At 39.4% G+C, this 17,438-nt stretch overlaps 1 protein-coding gene across 9 annotated transcripts in view; it reads left to right on the forward strand.

The window, feature by feature from the left end:
• Positions 1 to 17,438, forward strand: part of PCDH15 (protocadherin related 15) — a 441,732-nt gene that overhangs the window by 53,038 nt on the left and 371,256 nt on the right. For all 9 annotated transcript variants that reach the window (XM_033149148.1, XM_033149157.1, XM_033149155.1 and 6 more), the window contains one exon: positions 413 to 477. The gene's annotated coding sequence lies outside the window, so the exon portion shown is untranslated. The remainder of the gene's footprint in view (positions 1 to 412; positions 478 to 17,438) is intronic.

Genomic DNA, 17,438 nt, shown 5'->3' on the forward strand with positions numbered 1-17,438 from the left:
GAAGACAGGAGTGCTTGGAGTGCTCTGGTCCGACAAGGAGTCGGACACGAGTAAATGACTAAACAACAACAACAACAACTGTGCATAGTATTGCAACCTTAATCTACACAAAAGCGGCATGTTGTTACTCATATGGAAGCCTTCATCTACTTAGTCTACAGCATGTATTGTTATTAGATAATGGGCTTATCTTATTAGTGCAACTAGAAAGTATGTGCCTAAGTAATATTGTAACCAGTTCAGACTAGGATTTAATGATTTAATGATCAGCAAAGATCCCATAGACGCTACACATTAACTTGGGGTGGGGGGGGGAATGCAGCCTAATCCTTCGCAGAAATATTTCACTATCTGTTGATGGGAATAATTTTTGTTTAGTTTCATTTATCTCTTTTTGCTTTTGTTCCTCCAGAATGCATCCAATTGCAATGAAACAACATACTCTTCTGGGAAATGAAGTGACCCTAAAGAGTTCAGGTACATCTCTTTTCTTACCAAAAACACATAATTCAGAAACAAAAGCAATGTTTGCTACATAAAACATAATCTGAAATTCAGGTATCATACAATTTGTTTGTTTGTTTGTTTTTAAATATTTATATTTTATTGAAAATTTTCGGTAGAGAAATGCAGTGAAGGGAATGAAAACGAAATCCAAAAACAAAATCAGTGCTTAAAACTACAATACAATATATATTATTATAATAATACAATATATGTATATTGTGTATATAAGTAATACAGATATCTTGACAAGAGTACTCTGGTTTCTCTTGATATTGTATAAATCTTTCACATTTTACGATTTACTTATTTTTAAAAAAGAAAACTGGAGAAATAAAAAGCCAGTTTGAATATTTGAATAAAATGAAATATTTTACATGCTAGGCCTGTAATGCTGTGCACACTCCCAGTGGTGAAAATCCCACTGAACGCAGTGAGACTTGTGAGTAAACATTCACAATATTGCAAATTATGCAATATTCCATATTGGTTCAAGAGCGGTATCCATCCTATAGAAGCAGTAAAAATGTGTGTGTGTGTGTGTGTGTGCCTATAAGTAAGTTCATGATGTAATTGATTGCATGCCCAGGCACCATGAGCCCACTACCCCACACTGTGTATGAGATTGAATGACCACTTGTGACAAAATCCCTTTTGGTTCAAATTAGGCCACAACTTTATTGATTAGAGATCTAAGGGGTTTGGCTTAGGCATTGGATATAACCTGTATCAGCCCGCCTCCTGCTGGTTGATTCACTGAAAGGTTGAGCCAGTGGTGGGGAGTCCTTTGACACATCAAATAGGTACCACCCCACCAAGATCACCTTTTGGAGAAGTGCTATGGCCCTAGTCCCCATCTGTGTGTTTCCTCCAGGATCCCTTTAACAGGATGCCCTTGTATCTTCTATAAGTATTTCAGCAAGTGTCTTCGTATTGTGATATGTCTTTCGTCCATTCCACCATGTTCTCTTGTGCTCAGCCAATTAATATGAACCAACATTTTGAGGATGAATGTTCAGCCATTTTATTTTTGTGGGCTTGAGGAATGTTTCCAAAATAATGAAACATGTAAAGATGAAGCTTATTACCACTATTTGTCTGGCAAAAAGCAGACAAGGATCCCTAGCATTAACACTATGGTGTAGTGCAGGTTTCCTCAACTTTGGCCTTCCAGATGTTTTTAGACTACAATTCCTATCATCCCTGACCACTGGTCCCGCTAGCTAGGGATCATGGGAGTTGTAGGCCAAAAACATCTGGAGGGCCGAGGTTGAGGAAGCCTGTTGTAGTGGTTAAGAGCGGTGGACTCATAATCTGGTGAATCAGGTTCGCTTCCCCGCTCCTCCACAGGCAGCTGCTGGGTGACCTTGGGCTAGTCACACTTTTCTGAAGTCTCTCAGACTCGCTCACCTCACAGAGTGTTTGTTGTGGGGGAGGAAGAGAAAGGAGAATGTTAGCCGCTTTTTCTGTTATATCTCAAAGTGGCCTTTCTGATATCCACAGCATGGAGTTAGTCTTTGTGCGAATATTTCTGAAGTAGTGAAATGGCTATTTCTAGTATTAAATTAGGGGCTAACTGTAGGCCTAAACGTGTCACTTAAAGCAACATCAGGTTTTTTTAAAAAAATAAATAAATAAATATTAAAAACAAGTTTAGGAAGCAACTGGTTTTTTTGGGGGGGGGGTCAAATTTCTATTTTCCATGCATAAAAGCTCCACTCCCCCCCTTTCAGGATTGTAGTGGAAAGGGTTAAATCCCCTCTTCCTGCCTCTCTTCAGGAGACCTGAACTTGGTTGACTCTAATCACACATTTAAAGTAAGGTTAAGTTACACCCTTAGGGGGTTTTCGGCATGTGACAATTAAAACATCACACGGAAGCATGCTTGTGTTGTTGTTTTTAATTCATAGCCAATGTAGGGCTGATATTTGAATTACAAACTTGAAAATTCAAAAACCAGTTTAAATCTTCTATGGATGTTTTAAACAACACACGTTGCTGCTAAACAAAATAAAATAGCTTTTCCCCCATTCTCAGACAAATCTGTCAGTCCATCTTCCTCCCTTTCACTAAGCTTTCACTTGTCCCTCCCCCCCCCGAAAAAAATGCATATGAGGAATATCTCATTCTAACTTAAATGTTCAAATAAGCTGTAATAAGCTTATTCATTATTAGCACTGACAAACTTCAGCTGGTTTCAAACAGGATAAAATACTATTTAAATGCAGCCAGTCAATCACCAACATCTCTTTGCTGACAGGTCCCTGTGTTATAGTTCAAATTTAGTCAAGAGGAAACAGGTTGAAGGAAAGCAAAGCCAAAGATATTATGATGAGTAATCCACTGTAGTTTCATATATATATAGTACTCTTAATTTCCTTTGGGACAAGGACAAAAGGGGCTATAGGGTGAAGAAGCAAAATAATAAAACATGTTAACATGAGAAATGCAGGCTAGCTTTTTGGATGTGAGGTTATTCACCGTGTATTAAAACTGCACTGTGATTTGTGTGCCTTGGCTGGCTTCTTGGTGTTCTATTTTCTTTTATTCACTGCCCTCTAGAGGTACTAACAATATAACAACGACTGCCATTTGCTGTTTGCTATTATTTAGCAGGTAGATCTTTGCTCTATGCACCTCCCTACCACCCCAAAAAATGAACTTTTAAGTGATTTTAATCCCTCTACCATCCTTTCAAATAAATTCACAATTCCCGGATAAAATGGATATCATCCATTTTAAACAGCAGTGTGCACTAAAAGTGCTTATTCCTATAACTGTGTGTTCATAAGCAATTTATGTGCTGGCTTTGCTGAAAAGGTCCATTACTCATCACACTTGAGGGATGTAAAAATGTTGGAGTTATCAGCTTCTCTCAGCCCCACTCCCCACTCCCCCCCCCCTGCCATTTAAACCCAGCTATTATGTCTACATACCATTGTGATTTGACTCATTTGCAGAGTGTAGAAAAAGAGGTCAGACTCTCAGTGCCGTCTTTCTAGAGAGAACTGAGTAGGAAGCAGCATGCAGCTCTCTCCCCCCCCCCTCTAATTTCCTTTTGTGCTTCAGTTAACTCTCAGCTTCATCTAACTCTGCCAGATAAGTATCAGCTTCTCTGCTGCTCCTTTCTCTGACCCCGGACATGGAAATAGTAGTATCAAAGGATGGGGGTTCACCCCCTGAATTCTGGCTGAAAGCATGTGTATGCACAGCCTTTCAGCTTTCCTTACCTGACACTACCTGAAAAAAAAGCTTCTCTGATGGCATTTTCCCGGAAATAAGCAGCCTGGTGTTGAAACCACAATGTATGTTCTGCTTACTGATTTTAGGGGATTCCAGTGTTTTTTTCCCCTCACCTACATGTGCAGCATGAAGTGTGTATTATCCTTGGATGAGATAGCAATTAAAAAGAAGAAGAAGAAGAAGAAGAAGAAGAAGAAGAAGAAGAAGAAGAAGAATTCAATAAGCCTATCCTTGTCAGAAGATGTGCCATATTTTCTAGTCATACCTAAACGGTGCAAACAATTCTGCTTGAACAGTAAATTTCTCAGTGGCAATCACATAATGTTCCATATCAGTATATTTTATCTACAGCATACTCCTTGAAATGTTGCTTCATAGCTTTCAACATCATTTTTCGTTTTGGCCATGGCTGTTAACAGAAGATGGGTCATTGCATTCTGCTGCTGCTGCTGCTGCTGCTGCTGCTGCCACCCAAGCAGTGTAAAAATCAGGGCACTCTTCACAGAATGGGTTTCTATTATAGGTATGGACATTGAGGCTTTGCGTTATCTTTGCTAGTGTGGTAGTCTTTGTTCCCTTCTCTGGAATTGAACACATTCAATGAAGAGCAGGCTATAAATACTTCTTCTTCTTCTTCTTCTTCTTCTTCTTCTTCTTCTTCTTCTTCTTCTACTACTACTACTTATTATTATTATTATTATTATTATTATTATTATTTCTATTTCTAAAATGGAATAAGCCTTTGATTTTCCGAACAAGTCACATGTGAAAATTACTATTTGTAATTTGTTGCTGTGTTAGTTCTGTGAAGGAGATGATGTGCAGTGATCAATTCATACAGAAAAATTTGAGGAGCTCAGTTTTTGCATCCGTATATAACAGGTGAAAGCAAAGGTTCCCCAGACACTTTTACTGGAAAACATTTCCTCTGGTGACTCTGGGGGCAGTCTGCAAGGTCATCCAGTTTTTATGTTGTTGCTTTTAGCTCTGTTTCAGTAGATTTTATTTCTTCATTCTGGGGAGAGAGAAATATATTTCACAGAATGCTTTGCACCTAATGATAATCTGTGCAGGCAAATCTATATAACATATCATCCGCTTTTATTACTGAGCTCTGCATGCTTTCCCAGGATATGTCAAAGAAAGTTTAGGTCAAGAGGTATCATTTTAAAAACTGCCAAATCCATTAAACATTGCTGTGCATTTTTTATCTGTTGAGTGAGACTGCTTAGTGACTTCAAATACTTACATGGCTTTTGCAATATCGTTTTGATATATTTTGGGAAGAAAAAAAAATCAAGCAATTGTCATGGGCACTCTTTTTGCTTTATTGGTTTAAACACAGCCCACATGGCTCACTTTTAATGCAAAAAAACCCCCTAAGTAATGTTCTGTGGTGAAAATATGTACCATGAGGGGTAGCTACCACCCTTTTCCACTGTTGTCATGACAACTGAAGCTAATCTCTAAATATTTAAGGGCACGGTGAAGAAATCCATTGGTTGGAAGATGCAAGAGGTCTTCAACTGAGTATTCGGAATCTGTCTAACCAGCAAGCTTTTTTCTCTGAAACAATTGTGTGGATACAATTTCCAAAGGCCTCTCCCACTGTTCACATGTCCAAAACCAGTAGGCATTCATCCAACATGGGGTTGTTCTCAATGTGGAGACAAGATTTAGCTATTATGAATAGTTGCTGTTGATGAAGATATTATTGGTGAATTTGTCTAGTTACCCCTTTAAAGCCATCTGTGCCAGTAGCTAGGGGCTTATTTGGGCATCCTGGCTTACATAAGGTTTGCAGAGTGCAATAAAATACGTAGAAATCAATGTCCATTTTTGTTGTTGCTGGGGTCAGGAACTTAAATCCACTTAAAATGTGCGATAGACTGCTGTGACAGTGAAGTCTGGCTGCATGGCCATCACCAAGACCATTATACTGGACCATACTAGCTGCTGTATTTAAAAAGACCCATCAGACTTCCCAGTAATCAAAGTCATAATGCTTATGTTTGACTATGCAGTCTACACCAAATTAAAGAGATACTTCAAATTACTGTGCAGGAAGAGCTGAATGAGTAAAGGGCTCATTAAAAATATTTCTTTTCCCATTGGAAATAATCTTTACAGGTGGTATGCAACATAAGCATCAATAGAGACATCAGCAAATACTGATTGGTTAGAAAGGGGGAAATGTCTTAAAGGCCTGTCTGAATGGTTCAGTTTTCAGAAGATGTCTGAATGAAGGCATAGGTGGTTCCTGCAAAACCATTACTGGTAAGGGTCAATTGAACTTGATTGGTGTGTGGGACCACCACTCATCACAGCACCTCAAAGATGAAGGTGGAGCAAAACGGACCAGGCAGTCCTTAGGCCCAAGTTGTTTTGAGCTTTGTGAAACAGCACAAACTTGGCCCAGTAGCAGGTATGCAACCAGTGAAGCTCTATCAGCAATGGGGGTAACATGTTGCCAGTAACTGGCTGCTGCATTCTGCAATAGATGCAGCTAGTTATAGCTTTTACTAAACTAGTGCACCAGAAGGTTTGCAGTAGAATTTTTATAAAAGCGAACTGAATAAACGAGACCCTCACACATACAGGTAAGTGCACCCTTTTCCTCTATCCTCTGGCACTGCCACAAGGAGGAAATTCTCAACTTTTACTTCCATTTTCTTCCTAAAGGTAACTTTCAACAGCTTTGAGGACAAAACTCCATCTCTCCTACATCCCAGCCTCCATTGCAGCCTGAGGCTGTGTGCTCCTAGAAAGCTTCATGTGAATTCTTACTCACACTGAGCCCAGGAGCAAAGAATAAAGGCAGCTCCCTTTCTAAATTGAGATTTGTAACCAAATACATTTGTCACCTGATCTAAGGTTAAACACTCATGTGTTGTTTTGTTGTTGTTCAGTCGTTCAGTCGTGTCCGACTCTTCGTGACCCCATGGACCACAGCACGCCAGGCACGCCTATCCTTCACTGCCTCCCGCAGTTTGGCCAAACTCATGTTAGTAGCTTCGAGAACACTGTCCAACCATCTCATCCTCTGTCGTCCCCTTCTCCTTGTGCCCTCCATCTTTCCCAACATCAGGGTCTTTTCCAGGGAGTCTTCTCTTCTCATGAGGTGGCCAAAGTACTGGAGCCTCAACTTCAGGATCTGTCCTTCTAGTGAGCACTCGTGTTAGCTAGCAGAAAACAAAAATATTTACTTATCAACCCACCGAGTTCAGCGACCACTTTAGGGTTGCCATATTTTGAAGAGCAAAAGAGTACACATTTGCTGACTTTTACTTTTAACTATGGATCGCTATGATGACTCTCATTTTGTATACCCATGAAAAAGAGGACATGTCCTGGGAAAAGAGGACATATGGCAGGTCTACTCTGGTGGAATTTCTCCATGCTAAAGCCTGCAGTAATACACATTTCAGCATTCCCCATTTCAGTGTCAATTAAACAATTATACCTAACAGGCTGGAACAGCTAGACATCTAAGTAAGATGTGGGGAGTCTGTCTTACTTACAATGGAGGCTTGACCTTCACTCCCCTGCCAGAGACTGTCTTTAGGCTGCTCTCCTAAATCCCAATGGGTGGGGTCAAAGAGAAAATACCTACATTCTAGGTTTACCCACCCATCTTCCTCCAAAGTAAAGCATAGGTATCCTGGATTTAAGCCTGTCAATACTAATAACATAGAAGCCAGGCTTCCAGGGCTGTCTTAACTATATGCGGCGCCAGGGTACAGAGATCCGTCCAGCGCCCCACCCTCAGGTTGCCCAGTCCCAGGCATGCAGGAGGGCGGAGCTGGCTGGCCACAGCATCTCACTGGCTTGGTTGCCCCCAAACTCACGGAGCAGAGCTGCCCGCAACAGAAGAGCCCGCCACAGTGCTCCAACCAATGGGCGGGCTCTTCCCTGGACTCAGCTCTCTGGCCCTGGACTCTTGACCTGGCGCCCCTGAGAGCCCAGTGCCTGGGTGCCCCGCACCCCTAGTGCCTGTGGGTAAGACAGCCCTGCAGGCTTCCCAGAAGAGGAGGCCTACTGAAGAACTGTGCTTATTGGTGAAGATTACCTGGGAGGAAGCTTTCCTGTAACTCAGCTGAGCTGAAATAAAGCCACACTTGCTGCAGACCATGTGTAAGTCAGTGACTTCTTCAACCCTTTACTCAGACATGGGCCCATGGAAGATATGAAACCCCCCTCTTTTGATGTGCCTCTTCCCCTGGGCAGAAACTTCGTAACTAACAACTGGTGCCAGGTGCACTTTGATGCAGCTCCAGCATGCTGCCACTGCTGGTTTTTAAGCCGGGTTCACAATTCGCCTGTATCCTGTAGAGAAATATTCCTCTTCAATGCTCTTTTTCTCAAGCCAGCCTCCATGCTATGCAAAAAACAGAAGCTATAGTTCCATTGAGGTGTGAACAATTCCGGTGGTTTTTGCCCATGCATATAGATGGCCCATGTGTGCACAGATGAGAGCTTAACTGAATTGGAGATTTGATGCAGGGAAAGAAATCATTGGATGAAGACATCCCTGCCCTTGCTTTGATGTGAACAGCAGTGGAAGATAGTGCCTTAGAAAGATAGTTGGGGGAAACAACCTCACAACTTTTCAAGCTGCCGATCTGGACATAACTGAAAAGGATTTCAGTTTCAGTTTGTATGAACACTCTCCAAAAGTGATATTTAATCTATTTGTGGTGTTGTGGTGCACTAATGAACTATTGAATTGGTATTGGACAGCAAATAAGTTTTTTTGTAACAGTTGTTAGTTTCACACATAGTTTTTTATTGTTTTTTATTTCTTTACTCATGATTAAAGTCAGAGGAAATGTGGCAAGAATTCCTCTCCCACACAAGCAAAAAGATTGACAACCAGTGCATCCTTAGATATACTGTCGGATCTATTTGCTCAGCAGTTGGAGTGAAATAATAAAAATGCAAGGGATTCAGCATTCATTTAAAATCTAATTCAGGCATGTGTAGAAATGTAATTTTTCTAGTGTTAACAGACTTATTTTTGTGGCTTGCAGCATTTTTAAATGACAAAATTATTCACCTCACTGATCTGGGTTTCCTCTTTCTTTGAAATCCCCGCAACAGTAAATCAGGTAGATTAACTAGGGATAAAGCACAAAGAACATCTTCACAATATATAGGTGCATACAATGTTTGAAGAAGCCTGAAAAGATGTTCGGAAATCTTTAATCAACCTCAGAAAGTTTACTGTAGCAACAACGAAAAACAACACTATGCTTTTCCTTACTTTAGTGCTCAGTAATTGTGTGATAAAATAGACTTGAAAATGATTGAAATGTTACTTGTGGAATTAGCATTTTAAAAATGCTTTACTGTGTTCTTGTGGATATGCTCAATGAGGAATCAACTGCAAAGGAATCAATAAGCAAAGTAATAAAACACACACCTGCTAATTCTCAATTACCAATATGACTTCTGTATACAGACAGGGATCTTTCCATTCATTAAAGGATTCTGGTCCAACAGAAAATCCTGCTAGTGGGAGGAGGGAGGCAGTTTTCCTGATCTGCCCTCCAGTCTCCTGCCCAACACTATTTCAGAAGGTGATTTAACATTCCAGAACAGATTCTGTGGGAATGACACAAGAGGGAAGGGGAAATCAGTGAAAGTTACCTTCCTGCTTCCACCAGTAGGAGTGGTCCATGGCCAGAATTTTGCTTGCTTATTTATTTGTTTAATGGATGTATACCATCCTTTCATTAAAAAAGACCACACTGGTGTACAACAGATATATGTACAGTGAAAACCACATAAAAATCTAAACTGCAGCCCACTAACTAACTATAACATAATTTAAAAAATTATTATTTAATTGTCTGGATCAGCCTGGCAGCATAGAAAAGAACACTGGGCTTGAGTCTCATGTTGGGCGTCAGAGGGTTGGCCTAGAAGACCCTTGTGGTCCCTTCCAACACTCCAAGAACATGCATTTTCTCAGAGAAGATATAGAGATAGATTAGATAGATAGATAGATAGATAATAGTATTGTTATGCAGTGCCAGTTCAACATATTTTGCTGCCTGAGGCTCAGTGCAAGTGGTGCCTTCCATTTCTAAGGCCAACACACTAAAAAGCATTGCTGCATCATTGCAAAAGGAATTCCCGCCTTCATCTGTCCCCATTCATGGTTTGCCTAAAGCAAGAACCAATTACCAACAACAACAACAACAACAACGGGTGGGGTGGCATTCAGTAGATCCATTGGAATTAATGAATGTGACTCAGATCCATTAATTTCAGTGGTTCTACTCTGAATATTTGGTTGAATAGCAACTCATGTCTCTTGTTTTCCTTCCCTCTAACATGTGTGATGCTGTGCTGGCTTTGGAATTTCTCGCTGTTTAAGTAAGAGGGGAGCACACAACAAGACTGCACATTTATAACCCACAGACTCTTAAGCACCTAGCACTTACCAAGGAAACTCACAGCAGCACATATAAGATTATGAAGCAGTTTCATTCCTATCCATTTTGTAGCTCAGCCCAGACCTTCTTAGCTACAGACTGTCATCAGACACTGCCTTCTCTGGATCTAATCTCATTCTTTTAGTCTTCACAAAACACAAATCAAATATTCTCACCGCATTGTGGGCTGTGGAAGCATCAGTCCAATGTATTTCAGTCCTGTGCTCTCCAGTTTTTGCCCTCGGGACCATTTGCAGGGGACCTGAAAAGAGGAGGCTAGTATCAGTGGCAGAGAAGAAGGGTGATTATCAATCCATCTAAAGTAAAAGCAGACTTTTGCCAGGGAGGGGCAGAAGGCATGGTCTGTTTTATTAGCAAAGCCATGCTAAATGCGCAAATTGTGGAAGCATGTACCTTGTTATTGGCTCACTAAGTATGTTGTCTGCTTCTCTTTCCCACTGCTGTTTTCAAGCACCTCTGACCCTGGCACTGCCAGGCCCCATCAAAAATAATGAAGCCTGACAAATGCAGCTTTAAATCTTATGGCTTTTCTCCTCCAGCATACTATGCTGCTGCTGCTCGCCTGTTGTTGTCGTCATTAGGCATCTGATGCAAACGAAGTAAAAGTGGTGGTTAGATTTGATTTACAAAATGGGGAGGGGATCAGTTTAATTATCAGTATATTAATCTGTAATATGGCATTGAGACTCCCCCAAAACAACAACAAACAACAAACAACACATTCACTGGCTGGGGATGGAGTTGTTCTCTTATCTAGAAGTAATGACAGACATAATACAAAAAAGAGCTGAGATGTAAATACACTTTCTTTTTATGCTATGCTTGCCATCAATGGGAATGTCAAATATTTATCCAGCTATATGCATGACTGGTGCCAGAAATATTGGTGCTAACTTACAATTTATTTATTTATTTGATGCTGCTTATTTGTTTAAATTGTTTTTCAAGCTCTAAACAAGAGAGTCCTTAACAGATGCTCTCTGGGAGCTGGATATGTATTTTAAGGCAGTATTCACACTATTCAGAATGTTTCGTTATCTGAAATTATTATTATTATTATTATTATTATTATTATTATTATTAAAAAGGCAAATTGCTAAGTGAACTACCTACTCTTGTCCTACCGAGAAAGGACTCCGGAGTAGAATCAAACACTCACTGCATCTGAAAGATCTCCTTTTGCATCTAAATTTGAGACAACAGGGCATTTTCTGTCCACTCTTACTATGTCTGAAAAAGAATCTGCTTATCCTAGAATTAAAGGTATTGAGATAAGCAAATGTTGTGTGGTAGGGGAAATAAATGAAGTTTTATTTGGGTCACTATAGATTAAAGGTAAGGTGGACATTTGCTTTAAGCTCTTTCTAAGTTTATGGGACTATTTAAAACCTGGCGGAATAAGATTATCCACTGTTCAGGTAAGCATTCATCACACCCCATAATCCTTTTAATTAGTGCCTTAAACTTTCACACCTCTAAACAAAATGCAGCTGTTATTTTTCCTATGTTTAAGCTTTATTTTAAAAGCCTTATTTTTACAACTAAATAACCAGGGATACTGCAGTAATCCACCAGTTTTAATTTCTGACATTGATATTGTAGATCCATTGAGTGGGCAAGTATCTGTTTAGTTTAGTTTTCATAAAAGTAATAAAAACAATTATTTGGAAGTTTTCTGGATGCTTAAACTGATGTCCACACTCTTCAGAGAAACCAATTATTTGTGCCTGGATGCTTTGCACAGACTGGCAGATTTGTGTGCGAAGGACACTAAGAGCAGATATCACTGATGCTGACAAGCTTTACTCTAACTCTGTAGTATGATTAGAAAAAAGTTATTTCACCATGGAAATGGTCTCAAGCTTGTCAGTTTCTTTGGTGTTGTTTGCAGCTTTTGCAACAGGTCTTGATAGTACATAGTGTGTTCTGTGTTGCATCTTGCATTTCTTCGTGGAGTTGTACATTGAGGGGGCAGAGAGCACAGTCACTGCCAACACTGTTCTTCCCTCCCCTCTCCACCAAGGCTATATATATATTTCTTCAGAGTAGAACTTAAATAGAGGTTCCAAGCTTTGGGGTGGAGGAAGTTTGTCCATTTCACTGTTTCTTGCAGCCTTTCACAGGGACTTGGGTAAATACACCAATAACAATGGGTTTTCCGGGACATAGAGGATGGAGAGACATAAAAATAATAATTGAGAAAACGCATTTCCTTTGTTTTGGAGGGGAAATAAATGCATGTGTAAAACTTGTTCAGAAACAGCAAAATTTTGTTTTGTTTCCTGTAATATCTGACACTGTTAGTGGAATTTCAGGCACAGTACCATCACTTCAGCTAGGAGGCTCTGTCATTTTGTGTGTGTGTGGCTTGGATTAAAAGCTACTTTCAGTAGAGAGAAAATTCAGTAATGGTGCAACTGTTCTTTTTGAATTTTGGGGACCCTGGTGCAGATTTTTCTCCTCCCTTATTTGCTCTTACAATAATAGGTATTTTCTGAGAATCTGAATTCAATTATATTATTATTATTATTATTATTATTATTATTATTATTATTATTGCGTTTCTATAACTGTTTTTTCCCATAAGCAGTTATGGAAGTTTTTCCTAAATGCAATAAGATAAAAGAAACAAATCTAAATAAAATCAAAAACAGAAAAAGGTAGCTCTTAACTCTTGTCACCCTCAGAAAGTGTGGATCCTCCCAGCTCTCACCTGGGAGCTTTCCTTTCTTCTCCCAGTCTCTCACCTTGGGAGATCTTCACTTCCCTGCTTCTCACTTGACATAGTGCTTATATATAACTTGTTTTTATTTTTATATTGTATAGATATTATGTCATTTATTGACATTTGTGCTGTGTGTCGCAAACTGCCCTGTGGGTTTTTTTTTATGAAGGGTGGCATATAATTTCTTTTTTTAGTATCAATAATAATAATAAAATAATTATAATTATAATAAAATAAAATAAAATAAAACAAGTTTTACACATCTTCAAATAACTCTCAATTAGAAAATCTAGACATGGATTTACACACTTCATATCACTGGCTTTACAGACATTTTAATGGATAGCTACCATTGCACAAAACATTGCAAAAGTTTGGCAATTCATTTGCATTTAAATTAGCATGTGGAATCGAGATCATGAAGAAAAATTCTCCATCACACAAATAACAAAAAAAAGTGAGGAGGCAATTGAACTTCCTAAAACAATTGGAATGCAGGTTGGGCCAGTTAAGAACTAAGAGAAGGATAAACATAAACTTTGCTGCCACATAAACCCGGACAACACCATTACTGGCCCCAACAACATCAAACACACCATCTCAGGACTATTTAATTGCTCATCTTCCAACATTGTGTATGCAATCTAATGCCAACAGTGCCCTTCAGCTCTCTATATTGGACAAACAGGCCAAACCCTACGCCAAAGGATAAATGGACATAAATCTGATATCAGGAATCACAAGACAGAGAAACCAGTAGGAGAACACTTCAGTCTCCCAGGACATTCTATAAAAGATCTCAAAGTAGCTGTCTTAATACAAAGAAATTTCGGAAATAGACTAGAAAGAGAAGTGGCTGAATTGCAACTAATCACCAAACTTAAAACCATGGAGAAACCTGGTCTGAACAAAGACATTGGATTCTTATCTCATTATACATGACAAAGCTATCTTGAGCCATCTCACCCCTTGCCTTTACCTGCAAGACTAATTGCAGCTGTTAAGAGTCATTAAGAGTCATCAACAGGTTTTCCACACCTATCAGCTGATCACCCATTCCCACCACCCTTCTGAGTAATACCCCTCCCCACTCCCTCACTGTATGGTGACTTCTGTTTCAGTGTATCTGAAGAAGTGTGCATGCACACGAAAGCTCATACCAAGAACAAACTTAGTTAGTCTCTAAGGTGCTACTGGAAAGAATTTTTTTTTTTTTTTTTACTATGGCAGACCAACACGGCTACCCACCTGTAAGAGAAGAATAGATATTCAGCTCTTGCCTATACTGTATTAGGAAATGCATCCTTGATATCAGCTTCACCACTGTGTCAGTAAGAGTTCTGCTATGAAAATAAACACCAGTGACTTCTGCATGTGATAAAATACATTTGCAAGAGTTTATCCATTGCATCCCCTTTAGTAGTCTACGAAAACATCCCCAAGAGATTATCATTCATTTCTTACTGCACTTAAATGTGGTACCGAGTCATATTGTTGGAAATGGAAAAGTCATTTGCTCACATGAACATCTTTTTTCATGGGCTCTCTAGATCTGGAAGCCTTCAGAAATGTTTAGATGGGTTATTCATAAGCCTCCCCTGTTTCCTCAGTGGGAGTCTTCCTTCCGCTATATCAGAGAGCCTGTTAACCACCCCTTTCTTCTGTGGGGTGGAATGAAGTAGAGAATACCTTAATTCTGCCCAGAGGCAAGCAGAACTCTAAAAGCTGATGGTAGCATCAGGGGTCCGCCCAAGACGGATCACAAATTTAATGAAAAGCTTAATAAAACATGTGAACAGAAAAGACAGTAGGAAAAAGTTTGACAGCATAGTCTATACATATTAAGTGGCCTATAACATTGAAATAAACTGTAGGAAGGAAGGGAGACCTGAAAGATGCTTAAGTTAGGTTTCAAGGGACTTCAGCAAGTTACATCAAGTGAACAAAAATGATGAGAAGGACAAAACTAAAAAGGGCTCTGTTGATTGTAATGGAAATTAGATATTACAAGTTTGATTTGGAATTTATGAATATTAACTCAGAGGAAAATAAGAGATAAATGAGAGTTATTAAATAGTAGTTAAGGAAATCAGCCCTGAGTGCTCACTGGAAGGACAGATCCTGAAGCTGAGGCTCCAATACTTTGGCCACCTCCTGAGAAGAGAAGACTCCCTGGAAAAGACCCTGATGCTGGGAAAGATTGAGGGCATAAGGAGAAGGGGACGACAGATGACGAGATCATTGGACAGTGTTCTCAAAGTTACCAACATGAGTCTGACCAAACTGGGAGGCAGTGGAAGACAGGAGTGCCTGGCGTGCTGTGCTCCATGGGGTCATGAAGAGTTGGACACGACTATATGACTCAACAACAACAAAGTTAAATGGAAAGAGTTAAAAAAAATATCCACAATAACATTATGGGTATATCTTGGGGAAGAGCCATATTGCAGTGGGACAGCATATGTGCTCAAGTCCGTCCCTGGAATCTTGAGGTGGGACTGGGAAAAACTCCTGTAGGAAACCCTAGAGAGTCATTGGCAGCAGACAATTATGAACTAGATGGACTGAAGGGCTGACTTAGTATAAGACACCTTTCTATAGAAACATAAATTATACCCTAGAACTTGAGGTGGTTATCTTTATAAACTGAACTGTGGAACCATAAGTCATATCAGTATAAAATGAGTACTTGGTGATGTCACACATGCAACTATAGGCTGAGCAGAATATCACACAGCTTGATAGAGTCAGGTTCAAGCTGCGTTTATTCTAGGAAAATGGGTTTAGCAGTAAAACATTCTGTAAACATTCAGAATAAAACTGTATCATCACCCCATGCATCATCAACATGCAATTTTTGGTGCAATATTATGAAAAATGATCATATTGGACTGGAATAAGGCTGGGCCTACCCAAATTGTGAGCCCACAAGAGAAATGCAACCCATCAGCAATGTCCAGGCTAGGCTAGATGTCAACAGGGGCGTAGCAAGAGGGGGGGGAAATAAGGGACGGTCCACCCCTCGTTCCATAATGGAGGGGGTGACAAATTATCAAGGAACAATTACTGCCCTACTAGGGCGGTGCATAAAACCTTTTTTTAAAAAAATGCCTGCTCCAAAGGTCTTATCTTACTATATTAGGGATTATATAGCTATATGTGAAATTTCATGCATATCGGTTAATATCTTGACCCTCCTCCACCAAAATAGCTGTTTACTTGGCTGTTTTCCTATGTCGTGAAGGCTGAAATTTCAGTTTCTGTAGTTCCTCTATTGTATGTTAAGATATGGTTGTAAATGTTCTGGATCTTTTTTTAAAAAAAAATGAAGTTTTAAACAAACATCTGCTCAAAATGAATTTGTACAGAACATATATTGGGATAAATAGCTAAAGTGGTGAGTGATATCATGAAGGCAGCATGGAGTGAGCAGTATTTTTGGCATGCATGCTGATCAGTAGTTCAACATATGCTCTGGCATATCGCAAACATGTGGTGAGGGTTTAACTCTCTGTCTTGTAGCCTAATCCAGATTTCATAGGTTTAAGCTCAAATGCAGTAAACTGCAAGCTCCTGGCATGCATATTACACATTCACATGACACTTTACAGTAATAAGAAAAATAATAATTCTGCAGTTGTTTCAGCACCCAACGTTGGGTGCTTCGTTGCGCCGTTCTCAGCTCTTCATCTAAATCTATCCACAATCAAACCACTTCGATTTTGCCTTGTCTTGATATCTATTTGAAGCCAAGTGGGTGCCTTTTTATTTCCTCTGGTGTTTTTAATTTGTTGCTAGTTTTAGTCTGTTTGATCTTTGTCACATGTTCTGCGTTATTGTTTTGTTGCATGGAACTTTGAATCTGTTTTTAAAGTATTTTAAAGTATTAAAGTAAATCGCTCTGAGAATTCCATTACAATAATTGAAAATGCAATTAAATGAGCAATTAGATATTATAGGTATTCTACAGTCATGCAATTTTTGAAATAAGTGGAAACAATTCTTTCAGTGGGTTTTTGTTTCATATGAGCCCTAAAGATGGGGTAGGTTAGAAATTGAAAAAAATGAACATTACTCATCTAAAGCATATCAGATCAATTTGAACCGTCAAGCATAAAATTTAGTGGTAAGTGAAAATCATTTCCCCCTACACCACCCTTAAGTAATAATGCACACATTCTGCCATAATAAACACAGCAGTTGGAATTCAGAACCAAATGCTTATGTTTGAAAATAAATGGTAATAGTCTGGCCTGGAGGTCTGATGCCAACATATTGATTTGATTGTTAGACTTATTCATTAATATATGCTGTACTAGTGTTTGTCACACAATCCGTGTACCTTAAAGTCTGATGCCAATTATTTTCACTGCCAAGTTGTCAGTTGGCAGCCTGCTTTTACTTGTGCAATTTTCCCTGAAGACTATGAAACCAAATGATGCACAACGAACGGAAGACATGTTTTATTTAGAATGATTATTTCAGGTGTTTCTCTCTGAAAATGA

This window comes from Lacerta agilis, chromosome 5 (genome assembly GCF_009819535.1).
Source record: "Lacerta agilis isolate rLacAgi1 chromosome 5, rLacAgi1.pri, whole genome shotgun sequence".
Lineage (NCBI taxonomy): Eukaryota > Metazoa > Chordata > Lepidosauria > Squamata > Lacertidae > Lacerta > Lacerta agilis.